The sequence below is a fragment of the Ixodes scapularis genome, unplaced genomic scaffold (genome assembly GCF_016920785.2).
Source record: "Ixodes scapularis isolate PalLabHiFi unplaced genomic scaffold, ASM1692078v2 PGA_scaffold0__279_contigs__length_252992795, whole genome shotgun sequence".
Classification (NCBI taxonomy): Eukaryota; Metazoa; Arthropoda; class Arachnida; order Ixodida; family Ixodidae; genus Ixodes; species Ixodes scapularis.
Window position 1 is genome coordinate 39,738,179 of NW_024609835.1, and position 18,396 is coordinate 39,756,574.

Genomic DNA, 18,396 nt, shown 5'->3' on the forward strand with positions numbered 1-18,396 from the left:
AAACTACATCGAATGGCGCGCGTCACGGGCCCAGGTATTTCCAGGTCGTCACAACGGAAGACAACACAAATAAGGTAAGCGGCCTGAATAGGCAGACAAAGTACAATCTTTCAAGATATGGCGGGAAAGTCTGAATGCAAAACGCAGCTTGTGAGTCGAGTTGACTCGGTTTCGACAGCGCAAGCAATTTGGCAGAAATTTTAGCTAAGGAGAATTTCGGGAGTCGCCAAATAGCTGTGGCCTAAGCTCTCCTTATCAAATAGTCTATAGACGTCTGCTTTTCAATAGGCAAGGTAAAAAAAAAAAAAAAATCTTTTAAACACAAGTTTGCAGGAGGCTCGTGTCACTAACTACAGAATGACATACACAAAATATGTATGCAAATCAACTGCAGTAGAAAAAAAAACGCTTTATGAGCAGTTTGTCGTACGACAGACTGCTCATAAAGTGTTTTTTTTTTCTACTGGAGTTGATTTGCATGTTACAGTAACAGATAAGAAAAGAATCCTAACTTTTTTTTTTATTCGACGGCGTCCAACCATTGCTCTCGGTGCCACCATTAAAAGCAACAAAAGGATAGAGAAAATTAAAACAAAGCTGGGACAGTATGACTTTCTGAGTAATGAATGTACGCAAACGAGCTGGTTAAGAAACATCATAATCTAACACCCTGACGTTAGGAAGTTGGTCGGTTCCCGTGTTGTTGACGGAGATTATTTTTGCGGATGCTCGTTGACGCGGAAGCGTTCTAATGTTGTAGGGATTTAGCCTGTCAAGCTACGTCTCGTGAAATCTTCGGGACGTCATGTTCTTTTTCTAGATCTTTTCATATTTTGGGCGTGGTCAAATAAACTCAGCTATTCTCGAAATTATTTGTTGCGTTGTCCTTTTTTCTTATAGTTTCTTGTCCCATGGTTTTAAGTTATTACGACCTTCTACGCTTTGCAAAGGAGCGGCACCGTTGTACATTAACTGAAGAGCTTTTAATAACATTGACTGGCAACATAAATAATAAAACAAACTCAGGACAAGGGACGACGAACATTGCTTTCCTTGTCCCGAGTGTGTTTTATTATTTTTTTAGCCAGTCGTTGTACGGACTGTCGTTTTTAGAGAAAATCTTTTTGGATCCCACGTCGTATGGCAAAGCTCCTATAACAGACAAGCCAGATCAATTTAAGTGAAGGTTCGTTGTCTCTTTTCTCCATTCCAGTTTGAATGCCACTCAATATTTTGACATTACAGTTTAATTCAAGTCGCTGCAAGAAGTTAAGTGGAGTCTAAAAGAAATGAAGTTGTAGTTTTGTTTTAATATTGACGTGCACCTTTGCTACTTTCAGAAAAATGACTTACGTCTCTGCATTAAGAACATTACAAAAGTGGATAAGCAATTATATTTAAGTATTCATAAGCTGCATTTTAAGACACCCATTTTGATATGTTTTGTGACGTTTTGCATAAACTTATTTGTAGGTAAATAATTTGTGAATCGGTCTCTAAAACGTGTTTTTTTTTATTTTTTTTTTGGGGGGGGGGGGGGAGAAAGAGAGTGGGCTGCTTCGTTGTATGTTTTTTTTTTTGGTGAAAAAATATATAATTTTATTTTTTAATATGTGGTGTGCTTGTTTTAAATTGTCTATAAAATAAATGAAACAAAAATTAGCTACGTGCCTGGGTTATTGTGACATTGGCGGCTGCGCAGATTACCATAATAAAATTCCGGCAAAGTGCACGTCTCGAGCTTCTCAATTTCATATCTCTGGCAAACATTTAGCTACGGCGTTCACATATAGCCGAAGTTTCCTCAAATAAACATGACTTTCTCATATATTTCTTAGAAAAATATCCACAATATGACCCGGACAGTTATTGTAGGATCTGACATGGAAACACCCTCCACTGGAACGCTTCACTGGAAGCTCTCTGGAGCGTCTGCGTCATCGTCCGTCGGAAATTGTCTTGTACCTCTGTATATTCATTACCACCACTTAAAAGGGTGCATTTTTCTCTCTAATGCGACCTAAATGAACACGACCTCCGCATGTTCCGGATTTACACTTGGTGTTAAGTTCCTTTTGTTTATTTATTTACTCGACTACCTACATCACCTAGTTCTGGGCATTATTGTAGGAGGGTAAGCCCTTAGGTCGAGTTTCCCTGTGCGGCGTTTGATCTCACCGTTTATCTTGGCGTCCCCGTGCCAGTAAGTCATTCTGGTTGCCCGAGGTTAAAAAAACTTGTAAAGTTCGTGGAAGACAGAAAACTCGGGAAACTCAGTCTAATACATGCAGCTTTTAGGATCCTCTCGGATGGTCTCAACTCTCAGCTGTGTCACCTGCAGAACTTCAACGGTCTCTTGGAGGCGCTCCTTCTCGGACTGAAGATGCAGCATCATCTGCTACATTTCCGCCAGTTTCAGGTCTCGCAGCCTGAGTGCCTCGGAACTAACACCCTCTGTGGTCGGGACCATTTGCAGCGTCCTGCTCAATTTCTGTAAAGGAATCACACATATATAGGTGAAGATCATGGAAGCTGATGTTGCCCAGTTACTTCTTGCAGATACAGCAACAGTTAGATACTTTAGGACCATTTTACATGTAAAAAAAAAAAAAAAAAAAAACTAGCCGTCAGAGAACAAATAAAAAATTGCAAAGGCTTAGCTCGGCTATGCCAGGATATACGTAGCGTAAGCTTAGGTAAAGCTGGTTATTCTTAGCTTTCCTGGTTGTCTAGGATTAGCTTGATTATCATGCTTACTGCTGCTTCAGTGGCACACACACGGTATACACATTATGTGACTACTTTGAGATCCGATGATGTGCGCCGTGTTGTTATGTATCAAGCAACCAAGCTGCCACCCAGAACAACCGGACAGCGCGAGCCATGATCTCGAGCGGGTGCATGCGCGCGGCGCGTGTGACTTACACGTGTGACGTCACTGTTCCTTGCGCATGGGCGGCACGACTCTCCAGGAGCCACGCGAAACTGCTCAACCTCGGCCAGTGTAGCTTACGCTACAAAAACATTTGTGTAGTGCACATCAAAATCTTAGGCACAGGAGAAAGCCAGCCCTCGGCGTTAAGTCCTTACTTTGAACCCTTTTTCTTCACTTTACGCCCGTAGAAATGCATTGTGAAAATACCTAAGCATGCACTGATATCACTACACCCCCATGTCGTTCCGAACGAAGCCCACGTTTGAAGCCAGCAAAATCGGACGCCATTTCCTTGGGTGTCGTCTGCTAAAATCAATGCTTGCCGAAGAAGGTTAAGGAACACAGCAGCTGTTGGTAGTCGGAGCAAGTGAGGCTCACGAACAGGCCGCGCTATGCACCACCACCCTTTGCTTCCTTCAAGGAGTTGTAATCTAATCTCAGGCTCGAGCTTGTGCCCAGCTTCGTCGAAACCGCCAAAGGTTTGGAGCCAAGCTACTGTATCAAGGAAAGACTAAAACAGGACCTTAAGTGTGTAATAGAATTCTCTATGAAAACTTCATGATTCCTGTCGGTCGTTCTACACCCATCGTCATCATCTGTCATGGTGTATGCCTAAACTCTGACAGTGCAATACTCCTACATGCATACCAAAACTGCCCTGTTGCTTACATAAAGGGCACAAATGATTACACGGAGTCACACATGCCACATTCTTACACATAGGTTGCTGAACCCGTTTACATAGAGAGTATGCAGTAATAAAAGGCCAAGTACAAACAATTCACAGCTTTGGGAGGTTGCTCTGAACATGAGGGCTCGCTGAACATCTCATCAGGTCCCCTGGAAGGCGGACAAGGGTGCACACTTTTGGCTGCCGCCATCATGAAGTCAGCGGGAGGTGAGGGCTGGCCCGCCAGCTGCGAGGCTCCCAGCTGCAGTCTGGTGGGGACAGCAGCGTCCGTCGGAGCTGGTTTGTTGTTCAAAGATAACATCTATCTTAGTGACAAAACAAACAAGGCATGCATACGATTACGGCAAATCAGCTGCATCAGACAATTCACACCTTCGGGGGGTTGCTGCGAGCATCCTCCTTGTGTGAGCAAGGCAGCCGCCGCTGTTGAGGGCTGGTCTGCCAGCTGCGAGGCTCCCAGCTGTGGGCTGGTGGGGAATGCAGCGTCCGTCGCAGCTGGTTTGTTGTTTAAAGATAACATCTATCTTAGTGACAAAACAAACAAGGCATGCATACGATTACGGCAAATCAGCTGCATCAGACAATTCACACCTTCGGGGGGTTGCTGCGAGCATCCTCCTTCTGTGAGCAAGGCAGCCGCCGCTGTTGAGGGCTGGCCTGCCAGCTGCGAGGATCCCCGGCTGCGGGCTGGTGGAAACTGCAACGTCTGTCGGAGCTGGTTTGTTGTTTAAAGATAACATATATTTTAGTGACAAAACAAGCAAGGCACGCATACGATTACGGAAAATCAGCGGCATCCTCTGGAAAGACGTTTTTTCTATTCTTAGATTTTGTGTCTGGTGCAGGCTACTTCAAGCCATGCACAGGGTCTCAGGAGTTACTTTTGGTACGAGACGCTTTTGGACCGCTTTTTAAAAGACATTTAGAAAAGTTTGCACAGCGACTTAGCTTTTAGCTGTCGAAAAGCTGCAAGTCACAGTTTCTGTTATAAATGTCACGGAAAGCAGAAACGTTTCATGCTTTCCGTGTAGAACGGAATAAACGGACAGCAAAAAATCATTTTTCACAGAAATACAACCGCCCTTTCGCGCTTTCTTCACCATCGGTCCGCAAATCATTACACATCAAAGAGCCGCCGTCAGGTAAAACAGCTAGCTTCAACGCACGAACACGACACGGCCAAGAAATAGCAAGAGTACAAGAACTATCGCAAGTTTCAACTATCGTCACTTCGTACCTTCGGTGGACGCGCGATTTTTCCATCGCATGTAGCGAGCGAGAGGCGGCGGCTGTTTTTTGGCGTGCTCGAACACGGTCGGAACGAAGTCGGGGTGGTGCTTGCCCAGCAATGGTTTTCCTGTTTAACGAATCAGCAATGTAACGATCACGCAGCTTTCTATCGTCGTCTATTTGAACCTCTGAGGAGCGATTAAAACGACTTACCAGTGACGAAGTGAGCGCCGCATAAGCGGGATTGCTGACTTGGCTCCCAAGGCTTTTTTGGGTCTGTCCAGCGGGCCCTCTTCACCGCGCGATTCCACGCCGCTCTAAGATCGGGGTCGTACTTCGCCGACGGGAAACGGAAAAAAAACTTTCCCCCCCCCCTGGCTTGCGCCAATTTCGGCACTCAAAGGCCACACAATTTGTTGGCATCGTACAACCTCACCACGAGCCACAACTCGCTATTCACTCACAGCAAAATGGCGATGTTGTTTTCCTACCGGCCTAATTCGGCCTGGCAACATGTGCGTCGCGTACTCTCAAACCGGAATACCCGGAAAGAGGTGGATATCAGGGCAGCAAACTCTACAATGAAAACAGGACGACGAAATAACAAACAGCTTAGCGTTTTTGTTGTCTTGTTTTCGTTCCGTCGTCCCCTTTTTTAGAGTTTACTAGCCTGCACTCCTTCATTTTCACTAATTCACCAACCAACACAAAAACACCTCCTTAAGAAAAGAAAAAAATAGCAGCGAGAGAGAAAAGTGGCAGCATATGCACCGTCAAAGCAACTTTGGAATGCATATTGTCACTTGGTTTCAAAGCGTACCTAGTTGACTTCTTTGATGGCTACAGTGGGTAATGTTTAAAACCTTCTGTTAAGCACGTGAGCCGTGAAAGTAATGAGTTCTATAGCCAAGCTCTCGCTTCAGGCTTTTTTTTTTTTTTCAAGAACGATTATTAACCTCTAACTTCAAGCGTGCCATCAAGGTCCCCAATACAGTCGTCACATTCACGTCTTGCAGCATCGTCGTCCCTAGGTGAGAGCGATGTTGTGGCGAATGACGTCGGTCTCTTTGTCGCAAGCCTCGACTTTGAGCAAATCTCCAGCCTGTGCGGAGCATCCGTTTCGTTAAATAAACTGCCTGGGCAAGTTCTGGTTTGCGCACAGGTGGGGAAGGACCGCACCGCTTAGGAGCGTCTCAGCGGTACAGGCAACTTCACTTGGCCCGGAGGCCTTGTATCCTAATGTGAACCGCCTGCTCCAAATCGTGGGCCCTTGCACCTATGACTGTTAGCACCGCGGAAACGGAAGGTTCGTCATCGAGACTCCGATTACTCAAGTGATACCTGAGATCTTTAACGTCCCAGAAGCGCTTGCTAGGGGTTGCTCTTCTCAACATTCACCAGAACATCCAAGTCAGCCCCGAAAGTGTCCTCTCGCTTCTTTGTATTGACCGACGGCGGATTCCACTAAATGTTGATAACCCACAAATCATAGAAACTTGTACTTTTTCTGCCCCTTTCTCCTAAAACGACATCGAAGAACGGAAAAACCCCAAAGCATGACCATAGCACGATCATTTCTGAAAAATGTGATCCGCGTAGGAACAATGAGCGTGACGCTTCATTTGCTCATAGCCCCAGTGCGCATTGCAGTTTTTATGTTTAATCGTATTCTAAACTTCCCTATTCTCTGGCATTCTTCTGTAGTTTTTTAGTCATTGGATGCCCGAGTGTTCTGCGGAGAGGTGTACGCACCGGAATATTTTGTGGGCCTGTCTGGACTTTTTTGTTCAAATCCCATTATTATATTTTATGATTGCGTGTTTTCTTTGTTCACCGTTAAACTTTTCCTCGTTAGAGATTGAACTAACGAGATGTGGCAAAAAAGGGTGAATTTTTGTCTTCTAAGAAATCAGAAAATAGTAACTAAAATTCTGTTTATTCAATTTCTTTTCCTCTCTCTCTTTTTCTCATCTTTTTTTTTCGCATTTTGATTGGTTTGAGCAAACAAAACACCTTCTGAACATTTTTTCCTGGCTACGCCACTGTCATTAACCAATGGTAATTAAAACAGCCCGTTCAACAAAGGTATTCAATGCCGCCAAACAGTACATGTGGACGATAGCGTAAAGCGACACAGCTCTGGCATCCGAAATTAAAGTTGTTATCCAGCCGTCCGTTTCTAGTTTGAACATGAACCATGCAAACATCACGGCTTTCCTCCGCTCTAATCTCTTTCCTCTTCTTGCTTTCGGAAGACTGGTATCAATAACGATAAGGGGGACTTCCGACAACCAGCAGGCCGTGTGAGTGACTGTCTGCAGGCTTGTGATGAGGAGACTTTAACCTGCTGCCCAACAACACAAACGGAAAGGTTTTTTACCCGGCAAAAAAAAAAAACTAAAGTCTAACGGAGTGGGCGTAGCAGAGCGCGTTGAAAACTACAGAATACACAGAAAGAATAAAACACATGAAGGACGAACATAAAACTGTGTGTGTCTGTGTTCGTCCTTCATGTGTTTTATTCTTTCTGTGTATTCTCTAACGTATTGGGCCATATGTCGGTGATTCGTCACGGCACGCCATCTTGATTTGTCCTGTCTGGAGGATCAATTAACCTGCGAAACTTCGAGAATGTGATGTATTTGAGATCTGTTCCACTCGTGACATAATTTGCAACAGATGAACTTTCACTTTGTGGATTAATGCTGCATTGAATTGTTTTAGCAAGGCGGAAATGTCCGCCATATTCGGCCGTACACTATATTAGGTAGGGTTCCTAGAGTTATCACTCTTGTCAAATAAAAGCTTTATAATATTCTAATAATATACCTCAGTCAAAACTGCTTGGCCATGCCACAGTCGCGCAGTCAGCGAAATGTTGACGCCAAGAAATCCCATCCCCTTTCCTTCGATGGCTGTTGAGGCCACCTTGTTTCTGTCGACCGAAAGGACTATCCCTGGAGTGTCGTGCATGCTCGCTGCTGCTCTAAAATCTAAATTACTTCATTGCATAAAATTACCATTAAAGACCAAAGTCCACCCGAGGAGGCAGCCAGCACTTGGAGTACGGGCTTCCGCCTTTTGGTTGCCTCAGGTGCTCGGGTCTGTTGACATTAAGCCGAAAAATAACTTTGACTTTGAAATTGACCTTTTAACTCCTGCTTTGTACGCACCTGATAGCCATGTGTCGCTAATATGAGTGCCACCGTTAAACAAAACAGTAATTCATAATGCAAGTAGCCCATAATAATGAATCAAGGTCAAGATCTAAATCATAAATAACAAGCGTTGCTTCAGAAGACACGGTCCTACATCCTCTCAAGTGGAAAAGGAAAGGTAATTACTTTACTTTTGTGCCCAAGGGGTACAGATAACATACGGATGTGCTTCAGGCTTGTCATCCGCGCCTGTGAAACACATGAGGGTAGGAGGGAAAGTGGACCGTTTCGATCCACATGTCCTTCTCGAATACCAAGCATCGGGTTAGCATTGTTAATGGCGCGCTCTATCTGAGTGCTCCACGAAAGTTTGCATATTGTGTGAATACCAAGGTATTTGTAACAACACACGGACTCGAACAATTGAAGCATTCTTCGGTGCAAAGGTTTCTTTCTGAGGAAGGCAACCAACATAAGACAAGAGTCAAGCTATGGGTGTACTCTGTGACCCAAGTGTCTTTCTCGCCTTCATTTTACGATTAGCAGTTGTGTACCATCTTCAGCAAGCTTGTGTTCATACTGATGAGAGAAAAATGCATGTATTTACGTAAATTGTTTGCGATGAGCGCGAGAGGCTATCGCTCCGTCTTTCGCATTTTTTTTGTTCGAGACTGTACAATACGTGTGTTATAATTTCAAGAAAACACGTTACCTGAGTAAGGTGTAACGAAAACGAGAGCGTGAATTCATTACCTAGGGCGGTGGTCTGCTAACGAAAGGCGTCTGGGTAACGCAACTGCCGAGAGATGAATACTGCATGAGAGTTAAACTCATATCGCCTACGCCATACAACTGAACAAGCACTGTTGGCGCCAAAAAGTCGTCAAAGGCCGAACCAGAGTCAGGTGCGCCCGTGCAGAAGAGCGTGAGAACACGCGCAAATAGAAAGTAGAGGGCGCTGTCGGGCGCCATAGTACTTGAAAACGCTTAGACAGTAATGCTAGCTTCTCCGTAGCTTTATATGTTCCATTGGGCTTGTGAGTTATGACTTGAGAGTTGAGATTCTATATAAAGCACGGCCGAGAGCCCAAGAAACTTTCAAACGACGCCTTTTCCCCGGCAGTCGGCAACGACACCCACCAACGTCACCGACGCAGGAGTAGGAGGCAGAACGGGAGAACCGTTTTTGAGCGCGAGTCCATAGGGGAGTGGAGCGCAGAGTATGATCACACTGTTCAGAGGATGTACATGGCACGTGACCCTATCACATAGTGACGCCAGTGACTTCAGGCAAAAAATCAGTTCCGGGAAAAGTTCGATGTTATTTCTGTTTGTGTCGTATTGTGTTTTCATTACCGTGGCTCCTAGAGTTTGTGTGTTAGGGAAGGTGTTTGGAGTCTTTGCTTACGTTTTCGCAACGTTATTGGGCACGTACGATCGTACAATGAATGCGCTCAGTTGGCGCAGTTCCGCTTTCACGGCAGTTCATGCCCGAAGTTTATCTTGTTGAAGGGTGAAAGCATCTCGTGCCTCGTCACGGTCACGGAATGTTAGTAAGTACTACGAGAATTACCCGAAAAGGTTTGTCGTGGGAGCGTGCGCGGGGGGGAGGGGGGTGGGGTGAGGGGAGGTGATGGGAGGGGAGGGGGGAAGATGAGACGAGCAGACGGCGGGATACGTCGTTTTAGCGACCCAGATTGTCAGTGTCCGAGACTGTGAAACTCGATCCTGAAAACACCAGCTCGCTAGTGTCTTCAAGTTATTTGTGATTTAATCCAAGACAATTAATAAATATTTTTAGCACTCGGATTTGTTATTATCGATAAATATTCTTGTGCACAGATCGAGATATGTGCAAGGTAATTTTAAAATCTGTCCACTTTCAACTTCGTATCATGCAACAGATGTTGTCGCGATTTCCCATAAGTAGAGGAGTATACGACATATTGTATTCCATTAACTGTCGCCCAACACCAATAACCTCATATTGTATTGGGATGAACTGTGCTTCAATAAACATTGAACCCTGTTTGGATTACAATAACTCCAATTAACTCCTATAAACTATTTCTTATCGGACTTTTTAATAGAGTCAATAGACTAGTTTTCACACTCGTCTTATTTATACGTATTTAAAGTCGTCATGTTCGCGTATATGTCTTTTTTTCTGGCATAGTTTGGTTGGTGGAAAATAAAAAGGTGTGAAAGAGTATTGGGGTTAAGGTCCTGTCTGCTGTTTGGGGAAAATTAATTATAATAACAGTCTATACCCGGTTCAAACAAATTATGTCAACAAGTTTATGGGGAAAATGAGTACGCAGGGATTGTGATAGCGTGTATATTTCACTCTATCCAGTAAGGGGAGACAGCACTTCATTCTGAAGCAAACATATTTTGAATATAAAGCAGACCGTCTTAGCCCCAGTCATATTTTAAGTCTACCTTCGATTTTATTTCGACGTAGTACATCGATAAGCATATTCTAATACACGTAAGACATATTCAGAATGCACAAAATTTACATACATTGTAGAACTCCTTTGTCGGGTTATTAGGGCCTCTTGAGTCACAAACGTTGAGGAGAAACGATGAAGATAAGAACACCAGTAGGATAATTGAGGGTTTTGTATACATCGTTGCCAATGTTCTGAAAAAGTCTGAAACATGCGTTGCGCCACCGTAAATATAGAGTTGACTGGTCAGTGTTCAGATTTATTAAATATCATTAGTATAATTCTAAATCCCCCGATTCGGTTCAATATATATTAATATATATGAATACATATTCATATAGCGCAGTAGTGCGCTAAAGTTACAACTTGTGGAGCAGGTACAAGGCTAGCGGTTGCGGTAAGACGCCCGCGCAATTTTTCCAAAAATACTCCAAAAGCCGAGAGACGTCATAATTAAAATAAGAACACCGACTTGACATAACAGAAAAAACAACTTATTAGATGTTTCGCCTCCCATGCATGAGGCATCATCAGTAGTTACACAGCAAATGCAGGGTTCAACCTCAACTCAACGCTATTTATCACGAATGTCCGTGTAAGCTTCGTGGAGAGGGCCGCGGTTTTTGTTGCACACGGATGTGTCTCTGCGAACGGGATACCGTCCATTCGTCACATGCACACTCGTCACAGGGCGATTGGTCACAGGACGATTCGTTACACAGGAACATTCGTCATAGGATGACTCGTCACGCGGCCAATCGGTCCCACAATAGTTCGACCCCCAAAAAATGTATTCTTCAATTTGGTTCGCGGCGGACAAAGTGGCTCACCTGATACCTTATTATGTGTTTGGCTTCTGAAAGGCGAAGAATTTGTAACAAACGTTTTAGCTTCTGGTTCGGTCCCGAACATTGAATGTTGGTTCGGCCTCACAAAGTGGGTCACCTCTTACTTTAGCATGTCTTTCGCTTCTCAAGGTCAAAAAATTTGTAACAGACGTTTTAGCTTCTGGGTCCGTCCCGAACGGTGAATGCGGAGGTCATATAAGAGCGACTATTTTTGAACTCAAATACATTCAAAATAATGGAGGTGATCGCAACAGAGAGAGATAGAGCCATGATGCTTCACGACGGGTACGCGTACACATAAGCAGAAAGAATTCTGATACTTATTGATTTTCTCGAATAGGTGTATGCAAAGCAAAAGCAAAAACTGATTTGGCTGCCAGCCGGATCGTTGAAGCCGGCAACTGAGATCAACCTGCTGAAGACTCGTAATATAATGAAAGTAAAAGCGGAGGAGTATTGTAAGATTAGTTTTCCTAACTATTGGTTCATGCGACAGTGGGAAGTCATGAAACTCCTCATCAGGGAACGTCGGCAGGTGTTGAAATTTGTGATTTACTATCGTCCCCTGCCCGGTCAATGTGACCAGTTGCCCGCATGACGACTCATCCTGTGACGAATGTTCCTATGTGACGAATCTTCCTGTGACCAATCGTCCGGTGACGAGTGCGCATGTGACGAATAGTCCTCATCCCCCTGCGAACAAACCACGATTCTAGGAGCTTTCGGGGCCCCCATCTGTCCTCCCTCGCGAGGTCGTCGCAGCCGGAAAGTCGAAAGAATGCCCCATTGTCCACGCATGGTCCGCCAGTTCAATCTTCAGCCGCGTCGCGTGGGATGCGTACGTGACGTCACGCTTGTGTTCTTTGAGTCTGGTATCTTTCCTCCGTCCGGTTTCACCAATATAGGACGCTGGGCAGGCACTGCAGGGGATCTTGTAGATAACGCCTCTTTGGACGTTCGCCGGGGTTGGGTCCTTTGGTTTGGAAACGGAATTTCCAATATTTCTGTATTGCTTGAAAACAGTTGGGATGCCAAGGGGCCTCAAAGCGCGACTGAGAGGTTCGGAGACTCCTTTGACATATGGGGATGCACACTACATTCTTATCTCTTTCCCTTTCGCACGGTTCCACATTTTGTTTCATTTTGTTTTTGACCTCGTCAACAAAACGCCTTGGGTAGTGACGTTTCACCAAAGCTCCCTGTAAATGAGTCATCTCATTTGCGCCATGGAGCTCGTTAGATGACACTGTATTTGATCTCTGTACAAACGATCGCACTACTGATTTCTTGTGTTGCACTGGGTGATGGGACGAAAAATCCAAAAAATTATCTGTTTCACATGGTTTGCGGTACACATCCATTTCAATCCCGTGGTTCGGTTCGCCTGTCCTCATTACAGATACATCTAGGAAGGGCAATTTGCCCTGCTGTTCTACCTCGCAAGAAAACTGTATCGCGGGGTGAACACTCTTTAACTCCCGGTGAAAATCATTAGCATGACTTTTATCTAAAATGACGAAAGTGTCATCCACATAGCGGCGGTAAAATTTGACCGGGAACAGAACTGTTTTCAGCACTTTCTTCTGAATATGGTCCATAGCGAGATTGGCAACACTGACAGATACCGGGCTCCCCATCGGACACCCGTTCACCTGATGATACGTCTCCCTACGAAAGGCGAAAAAAATATTGGTTTAAGCAAAAACGCAAAAGTAAAATTATATCATCAACGTGAAGTGACGTGCGTGCTCTTAGGCTTTGATCATCAAGTAGACGCTCGCGTGCGACAACAATGGCAACATTGTTAGGAACATTAGTGAAAAGGGAAACTACATCAAAAGAAAACATGCCTTCATTCGGAAGGAGGGTCTGGGCGCGGAATATCTAAACGAATTCTTGGGAATTCTGCACACAAAGACCATTTTTGCCTGTCACCGGCGCCAGTAACTCTACCAAATATTTTGTCAGATCGTACGTGGGGCTACCGATAAAGGATACAATCGGGCGGAGAGGACATTCTGGTTTGTGCACTTTGGGTAGGCCGTACATTTTAGGTGTGCATCCGTCAGAGGAAAAAAGGCGGCGGTACAGAAAATCATTTATCCTACCCTTCTTTCGAAGTTCCCGGAGATGATCAACTAACGAACGTTCGGTTTTCCCAGTTGGGTCGCGAGCTAGTTTGACAAAGTGTGCGGGATTACTAACGTGGCCTCATTCCTCAAGGGCTGCACTGCAAGCCGCAGGTGGATACCCTCTGCGGACGCAAGCTCGCTCGAGATTTCAGCCTGAACTGTGTCAAGGCCCGTGTTCAGGATAACAAGCAACGAATCAACCACGCCAAAAAACGACAGGCGACGGCGGAACGGAACCTTCGACACGTGCTGCAGTATGATGACCTCCGCAGTATTTTCGTCGCACGGAAACAGGCCGAGGACATGGAAAAGAACAAACCGTCCGAACTGCACGACAAGAAGCTCGCACGGTTAATGCCCCCGGAACCAACTTCCCAGATCGAGAAAAGGACTGTGTTCAACTACTTTTCCAAGGAATTGACGGACCACCACGTGAGTCTTCTTTCAAAAGATCTCAACTTTGCAATGGCACCTCGATAAGTCCCCAAGCGTGACTTCATTGTCGAAATCGAGGAGAAACTCCGCCACCTATCTAGTGAGACTGGCGTCAACCTTGCCCGAAGTCGGGTGTTGTCCATTTTGAACAATGCGAAGCCGCCGGAGCCAAACCTGGACCAGCATGAACGCAAGGCGTTGCAGGAGTTGAGAGCTGATGAGTCGATCGTCATTTTACGTGCTGATAAGGGTGGGGGAACGGTGATTCTCGACAAGACCGACTACGACCAGAAAATGTATAACGGTCTTAGTAATCCCGCACACTTTGTCAAACTAGCTCGCGACGCAACTGGGAAAACCGAACGTTCGTTAGTTGATCATCTCCGGGAACTTCGAAAGAAGGGTAGGATAAATGATTCTCTGTACCGCCGCCTCTTTTCCTCCGACGGATGCACACCTAAAATGTACGGCCTACCTAAAGTGCACAAACCAGAATGTCCTCTCCGCCCGATTGTATCCTTTATCGGTAGCCCCACGTACGACCTGTCAAAATATTTGGTAGAGCTACTGGCGCCGGTGACAGGCAAAAGTGGTCTTTGTGTGCAGAATTCCCAAGAATTCGTTCAGATATTCCGCGCCCAGACCCTCCTTCCGAATGAAGGCATGTTTTCTTTTGATGTAGTTTCCCTTTTCACTAATGTTCCTAACAGTGTTGCCATTGATGTCGCACACGAGCGTCTACTTGATGATCAAAGCCTAAGAGCACGCACGTCACTTCACGTTGATGATATAATTTTACTTTTGCGTTTTTGCTTAAACCAATGTTTTTTCGCCTTTCGTAGGGAGACGTATCATCAGGTGAACGGGTGTCCGATGGGGAGCCCGGTATCTGTCAGTGTTGCCAATCTCGCTATGGACCATATTCAGAAGAAAGTGCTGAAAACAGTTCTGTTCCCGGTCAAATTTTTCCGCCGCTATATGGATGACACTTTCGTCATTTTAGATATAAGTCATGCTAATGATTTTCACCGGGAGTTAAACAGTGTTCACCCCGCGATACAGTTTTCTTGCGAGGCAGAACAGCAGGGCAAATTGCCCTTCCTAGATGTATCTGTAATGAGGACAGGCGAACCGAACCACAGGATTGAAGCGGGTGTGTACGGCAAACCATGTGAAACAGATAATTTTTTGGATTTTTTGTCCCATCACTCAGTGCAACACAAGAAACCAGTAGCGCGATCGTTTGTACAGAGATCAAATACCATATCATCTAACGAGCTCCATGGCGCAAATGAGATGACTCATTTACAGGGAGCTTTGGTGAAACGTCACTACCCAAGGCGTTTTGTTGACGAGGTCAAAAACAAAATGAAACAAAATGTGCAACCGTGCGAAAGGGAAAGAGATAAGAATGTAGTGTGCACCCCCTATGTCAAAGGAGTCTTCGAACCTCTCAGTCGCGCTTTGAGGCCCCTTGGCATCCGAACTGTTTTCAAGCCATACAGAACTATTGCAAATTCCGTTTCCAAACCAAAGGACCCAACGCCGGCGAACGTCCAAAGAGGCGTTATCTACAAGATCCCCCGCAGTGACTGCCCAGCGTCCTAGTTTGGTGAAACCGGACGGAGGAGAGATACCAGACTCAAAGAACACAAGCGTGACGTCACGTACGCATCCCACGCGACACGACTGAAGACTGAACTGGCGGACCATGCGTGGACAATGGGGCATTCTTTCGACTTTCCGGCCGCGACGACCTTGGCGAGGGAGGACAGATGGGGGCCCCGAAAGCTCCTAGAATCGTGGTTTGTTCGCAGGGACACATCCGTGTGCAACAAAAACCGCGGCCCTCTCCACGAAGCTTACACGGACATTCGTGATAAATAGCGTTGAGTTGAGGTTGAACCCTGCATTTGCTGTGTGTCGTGCTACAACAGAAAAAATGGAGCAGAAGAGGAAAACGTAGAGGAAGCAGGCCGGAGGAGAAGGGGGCGAAAAGGAGGAAGAAGAGGGCTTCTTGTTCGGCGGTAACCCGACCAGGTGGAAGCACACCCGGCAACGTCCCGAGGGCGCTACTGTCGGGTGAAACATCAGCTTGGCGGTGTGCAACCAAAGCGGCAACATCCGGCATGAGCGAGGCATTCGGCAGCGATCCGAAGTAGCCGCTGGTGGGAAAGAGTAACGACTTCGGCGGTGTCCCGGAGCAGAACATCCCAGACCAGCCTCAAGGAACACCCAAGATACGTCACTGCGAACGACTTCGGCGGTGTCCCGGAGCAGAGCATCCCAGACCATCAACAAGGAACAACACTCATCAACAACCAAGCGCTGCTGAAAACAAGACAGCACCAAGACCTTCAGCCACACAAGGACGGACTGAAAGTGAGACAATTTCTGACCTGTATATTTGTGTATAGCTAGAACGTTTCTTATTTTTGTTAATTTTTTTAAATATATATATATATATCTTGATCAAACCTCACTGTGTGACTGAATTCGTCCTTCGGCGGTTTGACCTGAACCTATAACATCACAATTTGGCGAGCCTGCCAGGATACAAACCGCAGAGTGAGGAAAACCAGTTGTACCGGTGAACAGTTCCCAACAAGTTTGAAATGGATTTTGAAAAGATAATGGCTTTAGGAAGCTCCCTCGGACTAACAAAAGAGGAAGCGTTGCATCTTCTGGAGGAGGAAAGAAAGCGTGAGAGAGAGGAGAGAGTGCACGCTAGAGAAGATTCCGAACTCGAACACGAGAGGGAACAGCAGAAGGCTGAGAGGGAGAGGGAGGACGCCAGACTGAAAGCGGCAGATGAGATCACTATGATAGAGCTTAAGATCAAGCTCGCGGAAACAGAACGCGCCAGTGGAGCGACAACAGACGGAGGGAGCGAAGGTCAGTCAAGAGGACGAGCGTGCTTGAAGAAATTGATGCCGCCCTTTGACGAGAAACGCGATGACTTAGATGCCTACCTGCATAGATTTGAGAGGATTGCGGTAGGACAAGGATGGGCGAAGGAGGAATGGGCGACGTCCTTTAGTCTTTGCCTGGTGGGTGAAGCTTTAACCGCATTCGGGAGGATGACAGCAGCTGACTCCCTAGACTATGAGAAGGTTAAGATCACCTTGCTCCAACAATTCAGACTAACTGCAGACAGTTTTAGAGAAAAGTACAGACGAAGCAAGCCGGAGGAGGCAGAAACTGGACGACAATTCTGTACCAGATTGAGTAATTATTTTGATATTCGGCTCGAAATGGCGCAGACAGAGAAGACGTTCGAGGCAGTGAGGGACAGGGTAATTGCCGAACAGTTCCTTAGTTGCTGTCATCTTAAGCTGGCCATTTTTCTCAAAGAACGTAACGTGAACGCAACGCAAGAAATGGCAGAGCTAGCTGACCAGTACCTGGAAGCCCAGGAAAAATGCAATCTGGGTGCTATGAAAGATGGGGGTTGTACAACAGTGAGACCAGACGGCGAGAACTGTAAGGGTACTGGACGAACGGGAGGAGCCCGAAGACCATCGCCTAGAAGCTTTCTGTGCAGTAAGGTTGGGCATAAGGCAAGTGACTGCAGAAGCGGATATAGACAAAATCAGGCAGGAGTACGATGCTGGGAGTGCGGCAAAATGGGACACAAAGCTGGACAGTGCGCCAATCACTCACAGAACAAAGCAGCGTGTGTCCTGGATAAAAGACAGAAAGCATTAAAGAGGGACAACAAAGAACAGCAGGGAGCGATAACAAATACAAGATTTGAGCATGTTACTGACGCTGACTTAGTACACAATATCGACATAATGATGCCGGTGGTCGAAGGGAGGTTACATGATATTAAGATATCAGTGCTTAGGGATAGTGGAACCAACACAGTACTAGTAAGAAAGAGACTGGTACGAAGTGAGGAGTTCACAGGTACGTCCACTGGGGTTATCTTGGTTGACGGCACCATGAGGGTTATGCCTGAAGCGATAATCAACATAGATACACCTTATTACACCGGGGAAGTACGTGCCAAATGCGTAGAAGAACCGCTGTATGACCTCATACTGGGTAACATCCCAGGGGCTAGAAAAGTGGACTGCCCGGATCCAGGGTGGGGCACAAGTACGAGGAAAATACGTCACCAGGGAGATGAAGTGTTTGGCGAAACCCCGTCTAATTCATTGAACAGCGTTACATCATATGCTGAGAACGACCGACTACTGCAAGAAATCGGGGAAAAGGAGGCGTTGAATGCAGAGCAGATTCATAACGAGGTGTCATTTGCAGCAGGAGCAAAAAGAACGGGCAAACGTGAAGAGAAACAATTGCCCCAGCTCAAGGCGCCGGTTATAGAGCTGCTAAAAGTCACAGCTCTTCAATTAACGGGGCAGCAAAAGTCGGATGAGAGCCTGCAGAGGTGTTTTAGAAGTCTGAATAAACGAGTGCGGAAATGGAGATGTGACGTAACAACGGAATAAGTCGTGAAGGATGATTTGTTGTTCCGTCGAGTCGAATTCAGCGACGGGGACGTG